This window comes from Panthera uncia (assembly GCF_023721935.1).
Source record: "Panthera uncia isolate 11264 chromosome A3 unlocalized genomic scaffold, Puncia_PCG_1.0 HiC_scaffold_11, whole genome shotgun sequence".
Taxonomy (NCBI): domain Eukaryota; kingdom Metazoa; phylum Chordata; class Mammalia; order Carnivora; family Felidae; genus Panthera; species Panthera uncia.
Window position 1 is genome coordinate 18569298 of NW_026057578.1, and position 13717 is coordinate 18583014.

Sequence of the window (13717 nt, forward strand, 5' to 3'; positions counted from 1 at the left end):
CCAGGCTCTGGGCTACTGGCCTAAGTCGCTTTTGCCTCCCATGTTGCCTTTTCCTGCTGATGTGGCAACGGCCGTGGGGCTACTGGGGCCTCTTCTCTCAGCTTTTCAAGGACAGGCCCTGGATGTGGTCAGGGATTCCTGGGCTGGAGCGCAGGACACTTCCGTAGCTATCTCCTCTTTCTGCCAACGAAGCCTCTGTTGCCAGCAGAGGACTGACCCAGCCTGGCCAGGTTGCCTGGCAGTGTGGGCTGAGGCTGGGCAGTTCCCGATTCCAGCTGTCCTTCCCGGAAAAACGTCAGTTTGGCTGAACCTTAGGATCCGTTTGCGATTTCTAGCCCGGGGAGGATTACTGGAAGACCATTAACCACCGTAGGAAGCGGCACTTTCTGCGTGTCCAAAATCTCTGCAGGACTTACCAGCTGCCCCATGGGCTTGACCTTCGGCAAGAGACTTCCGTTCCTCCTCTTTTTATTTGGGTATACCTTCTGCCCCGACCTGCTGACATCCAGGACCATGTTTCACTAGGCTTTGCAATTCAAGAAGGGTCTTGCGTGGTGCCCTCCACTTAAATAGGTATTCAAAAATATTGTTTAGGGAAGATCAATTTCTTCTGGGCCCTGAATTATATAGAGATGGAGTGTATATAGTAGGGCAAGGGCAGTCTAAGTGGGTGGAAGTAGTGAGTAAAGGCACAGATGATGGAGAGAGAAAGTAAGTGCCCAGGAGACGACCTGTCTGGCCTTCAGTGTTGGGCAAAACCATGGGCACTGAAGAGCCATGGATGGTTGTTGAGCAGGAGAGAGATAATATTGTTGGTCATTGTACTAGATCCTTTGTGAATGTTATTGCACTGTCTGCCCACATTGTTCTTCCCCTGCCCCCTATCTATACAGTTCATGCCAAGTCAGTTTTTAGATCCCAGATCCATTGTCGCTTACTCTGGGAAACCCTCAATGGCAGACAGACTCTAAGGTGACCCCCTGTCTCCCCATCTCCTGGTGTTCATGCCTTCATGTAATCCTTTCCTCGAGTGGGGGTAGGACCTGTGACTTGCTTTTAGAATATGGCAAAGGTGATGGGGTGTCACTCCCATGATTATGTAACATAGAGTCTTGCTAACAGACTAGTTCTGACACTCTCCTTGCTGACTTGAGGAAGGGAACAGCCATGTTGAGGAAGCCTGAGTGGCAAGGAGCTATGGGTGGTCCCTAGGCCATCCTGCTGACAGCCAGCAAGAAGTCAGCGTTCTCAGTCCTGCAGCCACCAGGAAATGAATCCTGCCAGCAATCTGAGGGAGCTTGAGCCCCCAAGTGAGAATGTAGTCCCACCATCACCTTGAGCACAGCCTTAGGAGTCCCCGAGTAGAAGACCCAGCTAAGCCATGCCCAGACTCCTGACTCACAGAAACTGAGATAATAAATCTCTGTTGTTGAGAATCCCTAGGTCGGTAGTGATTTATTACAGAGCAGTAACTAACTGATGCACCTTCTGGCTAGGGTAACCCCTTTACATAGGCTCTCATAGCATTATGTGCCTTTTCTTTCCTTTTTAAAGTGCTTTTTCATCCTTTTATGTGACACTTTGTATATACCATTTGATGAACGCTATGTCTTCATGAGGACACATTTGCTCATCACTTTACCCCCAGAGTCTCTCTCGGTGCCTGACACGTGGAAGAAGACCTACAATAAGGATTAGTTCATGTGTTAGTGAGTGAGTGCTCTTTTTTAATCTTGACTACAATGTGGCTAAGTGGGAACCATTGTTACATAGGAAGAATAGGAAACAAGGTATTTTTTTTCAAAGTCTACTATTTTGAGAGAGAGAGAGAGAGAGAGAGAGCACACGTGTGTGTGGGGTAGGGGCAGAGAGAATCCCAAGCAGGATCCACACTGCCAGTGCAGAGCCCAGTGAGGGGCTCAAACCCGAGAACCACAAGACCATGACCTGAGCCGAAGTCCAATGCTCAACCGACTGAGCCACCCAAGAAACCAGTTATTAACATAAACTTAAAGGTATACTGAACAAAATCTTATTATCTTCTAAGTAAACATTTTGGTTTATATATGCCACCATATCCTAATTTTTAGTATGACTACAGAATGAATGATTTGGGAGCAGGGTATAGATTGCATGGTATGACCTCCTTCGTGGAGCATTGTATTTTCTAAAAAGTACAACCATCCAAAAATACTTTGGGGCTCCTTTGGTTTTCCCAAAGACTTACCTCTTACTTAAATCATTCTTTGGAAACTCCTCCCCTGTCACTGTCCTTTTCTGACCTGACCCAAACAGGCCCTCATCTGCTAATGCTTTGTGTGATTCCCACAGTTTGCCAACACCATTCTCATCGGCTTCATAAATTCTACATCTCTGGCAAGATTTGTAGTTTCATTTTGTACTCCATTTGCGCCATACTCCCAGAGGTCAAAGCCATCTGACTGCGGGATGCTGTTAAAACCAAACTCTGTCCTGCTTGGAGAGCCCTCCCCACCGCCCACTGCCTCCTTCCTGTCCCACTCTGCCCCCTTCACCCATTCTGCAGCGGCCATATTCATCTCCTCGTGGATCCCGATCCATGAGCACACCAGAGACACTTCCCCCTTTGCCCTGGAGGTCCCTACAGTGATTTCCCCAGACACCTTCATGGCTCACTCCCTCACCCACGCCAAGATTAGTCAGATTCAGATGTCACCTTTCTACCCTGACCACTCCCATCCAACCTTTCCTGGTTCTAATCTTTCCCAGGAACATGAACCACCTTCTCACATGCCATATGTTTTGCTTATTTATGATATTTGGCATTTGTCTCCCCCTCCACGAGAATGTAAGCCCCTGTGAGGACAAGACCTGTCTTCACTGATATATCCCAAGGGTGGCGTCTGGCACATAGTAGGTCTCCAGGAGAGGTGAGCGTCCACATCTTTGATGATCTTGCCCATGACTCAAAGTCTCCATCCTCTGCTGCTGGCCCACCTCCTTCTGGCCCCTCTCTCCGGTACTCCAGCCCCTGTCTAGGTGATATGAATTGTCAGGCAGTCATCTGCCTGACTCCAGAGGGCCTTCCTAGGGTGCGGGTGTTTTGACCTCACTGTGTCCCCCGTCACGTCTCCAGCAGGCGTGAAATACTAAATTCCTGTTTTTGTTCTGTGTAACAGCAAGAGGATTAGAGAGGAAGGAGGAAGGATATGATCGGGGAAGCATTGGCCAGAGTGGAGAGGGAGGAGAAAGAAGACGGTCACAGGTTTTCTCGGGGTCCCGACCCACTCAGCTTTCTAAGCAGCTCAGAGAAGCGGCCGGCAGTGGGTGAAGGCTGTGTGCCACATATCCTGAGCTGGGTGCCACGTGGCAGAAACAGTCCCGTTGAGTCATGGGACACACAGCTACGCTGCTTTGTAGAGTTTGGTGTGTGGAGTATTTTTGTTTTTTACAGCCCAGCTGCCTGTGTAATGACTTCCTTCCCTCGGCCTTGTTCACAGAGGTGTCCCTGAGCGACCAGCTGAGTCACCACATTCCTTGCAGCTTAAAACACTGGCCCCAGCACCAAGGCCCAGTTCCTTCATGTAGATGGGACCTTTCAAGGCGGCCAGGGAATGCCCAGAAAGACAGGCTACACAGCTCCCATTTCTAACATGCACCCCTTCCCCAAAACATGATTATAAACCAAGTAAAGATGGAGAGAAATTCCATCTCCTAAGGATTAGGGAATGGCCACAGCCGTGTGCCATGGTCTGACGAATTACTTGTCAGCAACCATGAAAAGGCACCTGGGTGGCTCAGTCAGTTGAGTGCCCGACTCTTGATTTCAGCTCAGGTCATGATTCCAGGGTCATGTGATCGAGCCCCATGTGGGGCTTCGCGCTGCGTAGAACCTGCTTAAGATTCTCTCCCTCTCTCTCCCTCTCTCTTCCTCTCTCCCCCTCCTCTATCCCTCTCTCCCCCGCTCCTCTTTTCTCCCTCACTCCCTCCTCTGCTCCCTCTCCCCCTCTGCCCCTCTTACCCACTCTCTCCCTCTCTCTCAAAAATAATAATAAAAAAGAGGCTCTTGAAGTGGTATATAAACCAAAAGAGCCTAAAGATTTGTCAGTAACCATGAAGTCAATACCACACGAGGGAGAGGGGAGGGATGAAGAACCAACATCCATGCAGCATGAAGAGTCAGAAACCCAAGCAAAGACTGGGAACTCTCCATGGCCAGCTGGCAGGAAAGGAAACTTGCTTAGCCCTCCTGGAAAATAAGCACATAGTTCTCGGTAACATTAAGTACGCATAGGGCACAGAGGTTAGCAATTTAACACCTTGAAATGTATTTTGAAAATTTGCTCAGATACATGAGAACACAAGGAGGAGGATATTTAGAAGAGCAATGTTCATGGCATAGGTGAACGGGAGGCAAGGGAAGTGCCGAAGGAAGGAGCTAGTAAACCACGGATACCTGCCGGGAGATTCTGCACGGCATTGCGAAGAGATGGGATAGATGTACACACAGCAAAATGGATGGGGCTTACAGCGTCAGGCGGGGAAAGCGGCCGAAGAGCGTGAAGGCACAACAGTTCTCCGGTTTTACTGAGGTATGACTGATGTACAGTCACACACACTTAAGGATTTGAGTTTCAACATGTTTCATTACCCATGAAACCACCACCACAATCAAGATAATGGGTATATCCATCACCCCCAAGTAAGAAGTAGGTCTACATGTATTCAAACGGACAGATGTCTAGCACCTGTTGTTAAGTATTTTTAAAAGTTCAACAGTCTGTAATATAATCCCGTAGTTATAATAATAAAAAAAAATGTTTAGATATCCTGAAGACATCTGGAAGAACATGCACAAAACAAAATTATGTTCGCTGTTGGGAATCTTGTGAAAACTCCTTGGCCTTATTTGGCTGGTGTACCTTGCATTTCAGAAACTGCCCGTGCCGCTTGTCCCACCTCGTGGTCTCCAGTGAAGGTTAACACACTAGCAATGTGTCAGTATGGCCCCCTAACTTTGAGTGACTTTATTAAAATGTCACTGAGGTTGTCATAAGGAACTCCAACATGAGGGGTGCCTGACTGTTGTTCTCCATCCCCACGTCAGACAGCTGTGTCAACAATTTCCTTCAGCTCACCCCCAGGACCATTTTCTCTTCTCATCCCTTCCGACTGGAGACAATCTAGCAGAGGGGCAGTTGTGGCTGGGACAAAAGAGTGATTCCCCAACTTGTTTGCAAATCCATCTTTTTTTTTTTTTAAAGTAATCTCTACACCCAATGTGGGGCTCGAACTCATGACCCCGAGGTCAAGAGTCGCACGCTCCTGAGCCAGCCAGGCACCCCGCAAATCCATCTTTTATTACCCTTCTTCATGTATTCGTAGGTACGGGGAGGGATGGAAGATTGTGGGGGCAGGGGCATGTTGCGTTTTGTCTGGTTATGGGCTTTATACAAAAGCAGTCCTTGTTCTCTTATGTCTGGCTTCTTTTACTCCACGTTTTTTATAAGAGTTCCATGTTGCTGTGTGCAGCTGTAGTTCATTCATGTTTTGTGCAGTATAAAGCATTCCATCAAGTGAATATACCACAATTTATCTGTCCCTTCTACTGATTGACATACGGGTTGTTTCCAGCCTGGGGTTATTGCAAAGAATGCTGCTGTGAACATTCTTCTACATGTCCACCTGTTCCACCTGGGCATGTATTTCTCCTAGGTATATACTCTGGAGCAGAATTGCTGGGTTATAGGTATTCCTATGCTTAACTTAAAAAAATAATGCCAAACTGTTTCCTAAAATGATTATACAAGTACACGCCCTCCAGCAATATATGAGAGTTCCCCTTGTACATTTACCAACGGTTCTTCCCAGCAACTGGTACTATCAGACTTTGTACTTTAGCCATCTGGTGGGTCTGTAGTACCTCTTCTCTCTGGTTCATTTCCCTGATTACTAATGAGGCTGCGCACCTTTCATATGTTTATTGGCCATGTGGATTTTTTTGTGTGCAGACCCTGCTCTTCCCCATTTTTCCATTGCTCTATATTTTCATCATTTATAGTAGTTTTTATATATTCTGGTTATAAATCCTTTGCCACCTATGTGCATTGCAAATCTTTCTCTTCTGTGGCTAATGATGTTTCTTGATGCCCGAAAGGTCTTAACTATAAAGAAGTCCAATTTATCGGTCTTTCACTTGTGGTTAGTGCTTTTACTGTCTTAAGAAAACTTTTCCTCCTTTGATGTCATAAAGATATTGTATGTTATCTTCTAAAGCTTTACTGGCTTACCTTTCATATTTTAGTCCATAATGTGTAGAAATTGGCTTTTGAGGATGGTGTGCAATGGGGTTCCAATGTCATTTTTCCCATGTGGACATTCAATCGACTTAACACTATTCAAAAGATCATTTCCCCACACTGTTCTGCAATGCTATCTCTAAAATTAATATGGTTGGGGGGGGTCTCCTGTCCATTGGTTTTTGTAAACTCTTATGATAATACCATACTGTCTTAATTATTAGAGCTTTATGATAAGTTTTGTTAGCTGATAGACTAAATCCCCTCTACCTTGTACTTCTTCAAGTGTACCTTAGCCATTGTTGGCCTTCTGCAGTTTCATATAAACTATAAAGTTTAATGTAAGTTAATGTAAATTAGAATGACCATGTCAAGTGCCATATGAAAATCAACTGGGATTGCTTTGAATCTATAGACCAATTGAAGAGAATGACAGCTTTGCAATATTGAGCCTTCTAATCTGTTAACATGGTATCTCTCTCCATTATTCATTTATTCTCTAATATCTATTAAAATGTTCATGGTTTCCTCCATAGAGGTCGTACATGTCTTTTGTTAGATCCATTTGTAGGTACTTGGTATTTTTTTGCTATTTCAAAACTGTTTTGACTATTTAACACTATTTTCTGACATTTGCTGGAAGACAGAAGTTGACTTTGGCATATTGATTATGCACCTGGAGAAGGACCTTCATCAGAACCTGACCATGAACCTGACCATGGTGCCACCCTGACCTCAGACTTCCAGACTCCAAAACAGGGGAAATAAGTCCTATTTTTTATAAGCTACCCAGTTTATAATACTTTGTTACAGCAGCCAGACTAAGACAATAATTTATTTGAGATTCCTTAGGATTTTCTACCTGCACAATCATGTCATTTTTTAATTTATTATTAAAAAATTTTTTTAAATGTTTATTCATTTTTGGAGAGAGAGCAAGCTGGGGAGGGATAGAGAGAAAGGGAGACACAGAATCCGAACCAGGTTCCAGGTTGAGCTGAGCTGGACACGGGGCTCGAACCCATGAACGGGGAGATCATGACCCAAGCTGAAGTCAGATGTTCAACCAACTGAGCCACTCAGGGGCCCCTACCATTATGTCATTTTTGAAGACAGCTTTATTTCTTTCTTTCTTAGCTTTTTGATTTTTTTTTTCTTTTTCCTGCCTTATTGCCCTGGCTAGGACAGCCCATAAAATGTTGATTAGAAGTGGTGATAACTGATATTCTTGTCAGTTCCTGAGCTTAGAGAGGAAAATGCTCACTATTTTACCATTAAGAATGGTGTTAGCTCTAGTTGATCCCCCCTGTATCTCCTGTATCAGAATGAGGAAACTATCTTCCATCTTTAGGTTGCTAAGAGTTTTTACTGTGAATAAGTGTTGAATTTGTCAAATGCTTTTTTTTAAACATCTATTCAGATAGCCAAATTATTTTTCCTTTTTATTCTGTTAATGTGGTTGGTTGATTTTTTTTTTTTTAACGTTTATTTATTTTTGAGACAGAGAGAGAGACAGAGCATGAACGGGGGAGGAGCAGAGAGAGAGGGAGACACAGAATCAGAAGCAGGCTCCAGGCTCTGAGCCATCAGCCCAGAGCCCGATGCGGGGCTCGAACTCACGGACGGCGAGATCGCGAGATCGTGACCTGAGCTGAAGTCGGAGGCTCAACTGACTGAGCCACCCAGGCGCCCCGGTTGGTTGATTTTTAAATATTAAACAAGTTTGCATTCCTGAGATAACCTCTACTTTGTTATGACTTATTATCCTTTTAATTTGCTGCTGTATTTGATTTGCTAACATTTTGTTTTGGATTTTTGTATTGATGTCATGAGAGATAGTGATATTTTCTCTTGTCATGTTCTTGCCAGGTTTTGGTAGTATGATTATGCTGACCTTATAAAATAAGTTGGTAAGTGTTCCCTCTATTTTCTAAGGGAATTTGTTTAAAATAGGTATTCTTATTTAAAATTTTAGTGAGAATATTTTCATTATCTTTTAACCGATATGTCCTCATACTAAAGTATGTCATAAACATCATATAGTTGAATCTTATATTTTGTTTAAATTTGCCCTATTGGGGCACCTGGGTGGCTCAGTCTGTTGAGCATCCAATTTCGGCTCAGGTCATGATCTCACAGCTCGTGAGTTCGAGCCCCGCGTCGGGCTCTGTGCTGACAGCTCGGAACCTGGAGCCTGCTTCAGATTCTGTGCCTCCCTCTCTGTCTGCCCGAACCCACTTGCATTCTGTCTCTCTCTCTCTCGAAAAAAAACCAAAAAAAAAAACATTAAAAAAATTTCTAAAAATTTGCCCTGACAATATTTTTCTATTTGTTAGAATACTTAGTCCACTTATATTTGACATAATTACAGATACGGTTCCAAACCATTTACATCCATAATCTTGTCTTCTTTTTGTTCTACCTGGTTTTTGTTCCCGTTTTCCTCTTTTTCTTCCTTCTTTTGTTTCAGCCAAGCATTTTTTATTACCTGATTTTACCCTCTTCGTTAGATTTTTTAACATTGTGGTAAAAAAAACACAACATAACACCATGATAACTATTTTTAAGTGTACAGTTTACTAGTCTTAATTACATTCACATTTCTGTGCAACCAATTTCCAGAATTCTTTCACCTTGCAACACTGAAACATTTTTAAATGTTATTAAACAACAACTTTCCATCCTTTCCTCCTCCCAATCTGTGGCAATCACCATTCTGCTTTATGTCTCTATGAATTTGACTATTATAGACACCTGATATAAATAGAATCATACAGTATTTGTCCTTTTGTGACTGGCTTGTTTTGCTCAGCATCATGTCCTCAAGGTTCATCTAGGTTGTGGCATATGTCAGAATTTTCTCCTTTTTAAAGGCTGATACACAATATTCTATTGTGTATAGAGACCACATTTTGTTTTTCCATTCATCTTCATTGATGGAGATTTCGGTTGCTTCCACCTTTGGGCTATTGTGAATGCTGTTGCTCTGAACAAGGGTATAGAAATGTCTGTTTGAGTTCCTGCCTTCAGTTCTTTCTGATACGTTACCTAGAAGTAGAATTTCTGGATAATATGGTAATTCTATCTTTAACTTTTTTGAGGAACCATCATACTGTTTTCCAGGGCAGCTGCACTCTTGTACGTTCCCATGAATAGCACAAAAGTGTTCCAATTTCTCTGCATCAACTACAACATCTGGTTTTTTCTTTTTCTTTTCTCTTTTGGATAATAACCATCCTAATGGTTGTGAAGTGATATCTCATGATTTTTCCTTGTCTAAGCTTGGCTTTTATCTCCATGAATATAGTGCCTTTGGCTGTTTTTTAGTCTCTGCCTGACAATTTCCTGTATATGGGGTCATCATGAGTCTGTTTCTTTGTTGCTTTACTTGTTTTCTCTTATGGTGTCTTGTCTTCTTATATGTCTGGCTGTATTTGTGCATTAGCATTGTAGTGCATGAAAAAAATTGTTAGTAGAAACTATTTTAAGGTTAGGATGATGTAAACTTCTCCCAAAGAGATTTTTTTTCTAGCCCGTAGGAGTGCTAACAGTTTAGGATCCTTTCACTCTGTATTGAGCTTGACATTATCTAGTCCACTCAGATGACTTGAAACCAGGATACATCTGTGCAAGGAATGGATCACTTCCAGTTCACATCTTCTCTTAAATTAAAGCTCTTCAAGATCCTACATTAAAGTGTGAAGAGTTTTGTTTGCTCAGAGCTTGAATGTCACACTGAAGAGTCTGGGGAAGGGATGGGCAGTTGCTAGTCAATCTACTTGGTCAGGGGGCGGCATGATGAATCTTCGTTCTGTGGTCCAGTATGAGAAAAGGAGGAAGGCAAGCTGGGCTAGACTGGGCTAGGGAAACAGAGCTATTCAGAGAGATGGTCTGTCCTGACTGAGGTGATATAAGGCATGGGGTCTACCAGGTGGAGTATATATAGCAGGAGAGAAGCCAAGACTGCAGAGGAGTTGCAAGTCATAGTTCACCTGGGCTAGAAACTGGTTGTCTTCCTTGGCCCTGGGCAATCTTTCTGGCCAGCGTCTCCTCCAGGCTAGCCAATGACCACTTGTATAGTCTTGGCTGAGCCTCGATACGCTGGACAACTTCATTATTGTTCTCTCTGTGTCCATTCTAAACCCTGCCTTCTAGTCTCCACCCAGCATGTTGCTCCTATTCAGATCACTTCAGTAAAGCCTTCTTGCTCTTAGGATATGACTCAAATTATTACCATGACTTTCAAGGCTATGCATGATCTGGCCACTGTCCACCTCTCTAGCTTTATCTTCTCCAATTATCTGCCTCATTGTACAATTTTCTTCTTCCTCTTGTATCCTTGTATCCTTGACCACCATGTATCCTTGACCACCAAAGGGCCTATGCATGTGCTGTTCCCTCTATAGGAAGTACTCTTCTTTCTGCTATTTGCCGAGTATTATGGATTAAATGCATGTATTCCCCCCCAAATTCTTATGTTGAAGCCCTAACTCCCCAGTGTGGTTATATTTGGAGTAAGGCAGTAATTAAGGTTAAATGAGGTCATAAGTGTAGGGCCCTGATCCAGTAGGATTAGTGTCCTTGTAAGAAGAGACACCAGAGAGCTTACTCCCCTTCTCTCCCTGTGCACAAATAATAAGAAAAGTTCATATGAGGACATAGCAAGAAAGCAGCCATCTCCAAGCCAGGAAGATAATTCTCACCAAAAACCAAATTGGCTGGGACTTTGATCTTGGACCTTTAACGTCAAGAACTATGAGAAAATAAATTTCTGTTATTTAAGCTACCTGGTCTATAATATTTTGTTATGGTAGCCTGAGCAGACTAATACATTTAATTTAACCCCTATTTTTCCCTTTAGATCTCACAGCAACTATTTCCCCAAACATCTTTGAGACAAAGCCACCTATTCGTGGATCTCATGGTACCGTGCACCTTGTAAGATTTATGTTTTTAATTATTTGACCAATGTACGCCTTATTTACTAGACTGTAAGCTACATGAAGGTCTCTGCTTTTATTTGGGGCTGCATTATCAAAACCTAAGTAGGTACACAGTAGGCGCACGATACCTAATTTTGGGGGAAGGAGAGTGGTTGGTGGGGACAGACAATGCCTTTAGCTGGGATGGTTTTATGGACATTCAAGCTCATCTCTGGTCCAACAGAAACTGTGTATTCATAATCAAGATGTAACTCTAGGCTCCACCCTGTGATAGGGCTCAGGATCCCGCCCATCATGTTTGGCTCAGGACCTGAGCTGGGTTGGATCAGCCAAACCCCAGTTGCAAGGGCCAGCTGAAGACCGTCTCTGACATCAGGCCTCACTATTGTATTTTTCTTATAGTGTTCTCTTGAAGATGAAGTCATGACTTGATAAATACTGTTACACACACAATTGTACTCCCTTCACCTGCCCCCACAAACCAGTCCCTTTTTAATCCCAGAAACTCATCTAATGGCGGTCAGGGCCACAGTGTATAAGATAGGGCCCACTCAGGAGACAGAAGCCACACCAGTAACTTGAACAAGAAACATTTAATATGAAGAATTATTAACCAGTGAAAGGTTGTTGGTGACTAAAAAGGTCAAAAGAGAGCTCCAAAGAATACAGGCACAGTAGCTATAGACAGCAGCTATTATCTTTAGGGCTGAGACAGAGTGGCCAAGGAGAGAACAAACTTGCAAGCACCTCTTCCCCAACCCCAGGGTGAGATTTGGGCCTTGTTGGAGAGAGCAGGAATTCAGCCCATTGCACAGTGGAGAACTTTTCTGGAAGTCCACAGGCAATAGGTCAGAAGCTGGCCATCCAGGTGGCAGAAAAGCTCACTGGAGGGTGAGCATCACCGGGTCTCCCATAGACCCCTGGCAACCATGCACTGTAGGAGCAGTAAGAGCAGACTGGAAATAGGAAGCCTCTGAATCAGGAAGCCCCTTATGCTTCCATTTTTTTGCATTTTTCCAGTCCTCTCTACTGACAAAGCCTGGCAAAAGGGGAATGTTTACAGAATTCAGCTTCAGTATCACGGGGCAAGGCAAAGAAGTGTGCTTTAGAGCTGACAGGCAATAAGTTGGCACAACTGGATTCAGAACCTTTCTTAAGAAAACTGGTGGGACGGGGAGCCTGGGTGGTTCAGTTGGTTGAGCGTCCAACTTTGGCTCAGGTCATGATCTCGTGGTCTGTGAATTTGAGCCCCACGTCAGGCTCTGTGCTGTCAGCTCAGAGCCTGGCGTCTGCTTCAGATTCTGTGTGTGTCTCTCTCTCTGCCCCTCCCCTGCTCGAGCTCTGTCTCTCTCTCTCTCTCAAAAAGTAAATAAACATTAAAAAAAAAAAGCTGATGGGACATCCCTTTTAACCTTTGAATCTTTATAATGCATCATACACCATGTTAATAGTAACACGTGGAGTATCTCATTCAATTCTCTTAACTACATTAGGGAGTTAAGTTACTCAAGTTCACACAGCAAGTAAGTGGGGGAGACAGGATTCAAACCCAGGAGTTTCAAATTTAATCTTACTTCCATACTGCATTAAACTTCCTCCTGGATCCTTTCACTCCAGACTTCATAAATGCAACAGAAAGTTTCATGGAGAATGATAGAACCTTCTCTATGAAATGAACTACGTACTTCTGATCAAGCTAGGGGCTCTGTCACTATCCTAATACTGTAGGGTTCTTCTTCGAATCCTTGGTTCTCAGCTGGTTACTGTTCCTTTTCTGTGCTCTGCCTGTGTTGTGATACCTTATTCTAGAAAAGGAGCTGGCATATAAATCACAGAATTTTCAGCTTCTCTTCCTGTGATTGTTCAAAATTCAGACATTTTGCCCCTTGAGATTCTATAGCACTGGCTACTCTTCAGAGCTATGCAGTGGATATGGTAGAATAGCCATAGTTGGAATGCTTTTGGTTTCAGATAATAGAAAACCCAACTCAAATTACAGTCAACAATACAGGGAATTTATTGACTTACATGACTTTATTGGTTCAGGCAAGGCTTGATCAGCACTCCCAACTGTTTCTTTTTTGTTCTTTCTGCTTTTCCCCGTTCCATGTGTTGGCTTCATCTTTAGGCTGGCTCTCTTTATGGTCACAAAATAGTTACCAGCCACACATGGTTCCTCACTGACATCCAGGGAAGCAATGATGACTTTATTCAGTTATTGTGAAGGGGCAAATATTAGATACTGATAGTTGTAGTCCTGGGTAATAGGTCTATTCTTGAAGCAATCAATACAAAGTAGAAGGGATTACTCCAATTGACTTAGTACAGCCGGAGTCCATACTCACATGTGGAAAATGGGGCCTATCCCAGCCGAATAGCCTCAATGTTGTGCAATGGGGAGTGGGATACACTGGATGTTAGAAGGTGCATCTTTCAGGAAAGGTTAGGTTTTGCTGTGGTGATGAACAAGCCCCAATCGTTTTATAACAGCAGGTA

The 13717-nt window shown here is 43.5% G+C and overlaps 1 protein-coding gene across 1 annotated transcript in view; it reads left to right on the top strand.

Annotated features, from left to right (window-relative positions):
- The first annotated feature begins 1193 nt into the window (after positions 1–1193).
- Positions 1194–13717, top strand: part of ZHX3 (zinc fingers and homeoboxes 3) — a 117360-nt gene continuing 104836 nt past the window's right edge. The window contains exons 1-2 of the mRNA XM_049650785.1: positions 1194–1713; positions 4328–4571. The gene's annotated coding sequence lies outside the window, so the exon portion shown is untranslated. The remainder of the gene's footprint in view (positions 1714–4327; positions 4572–13717) is intronic.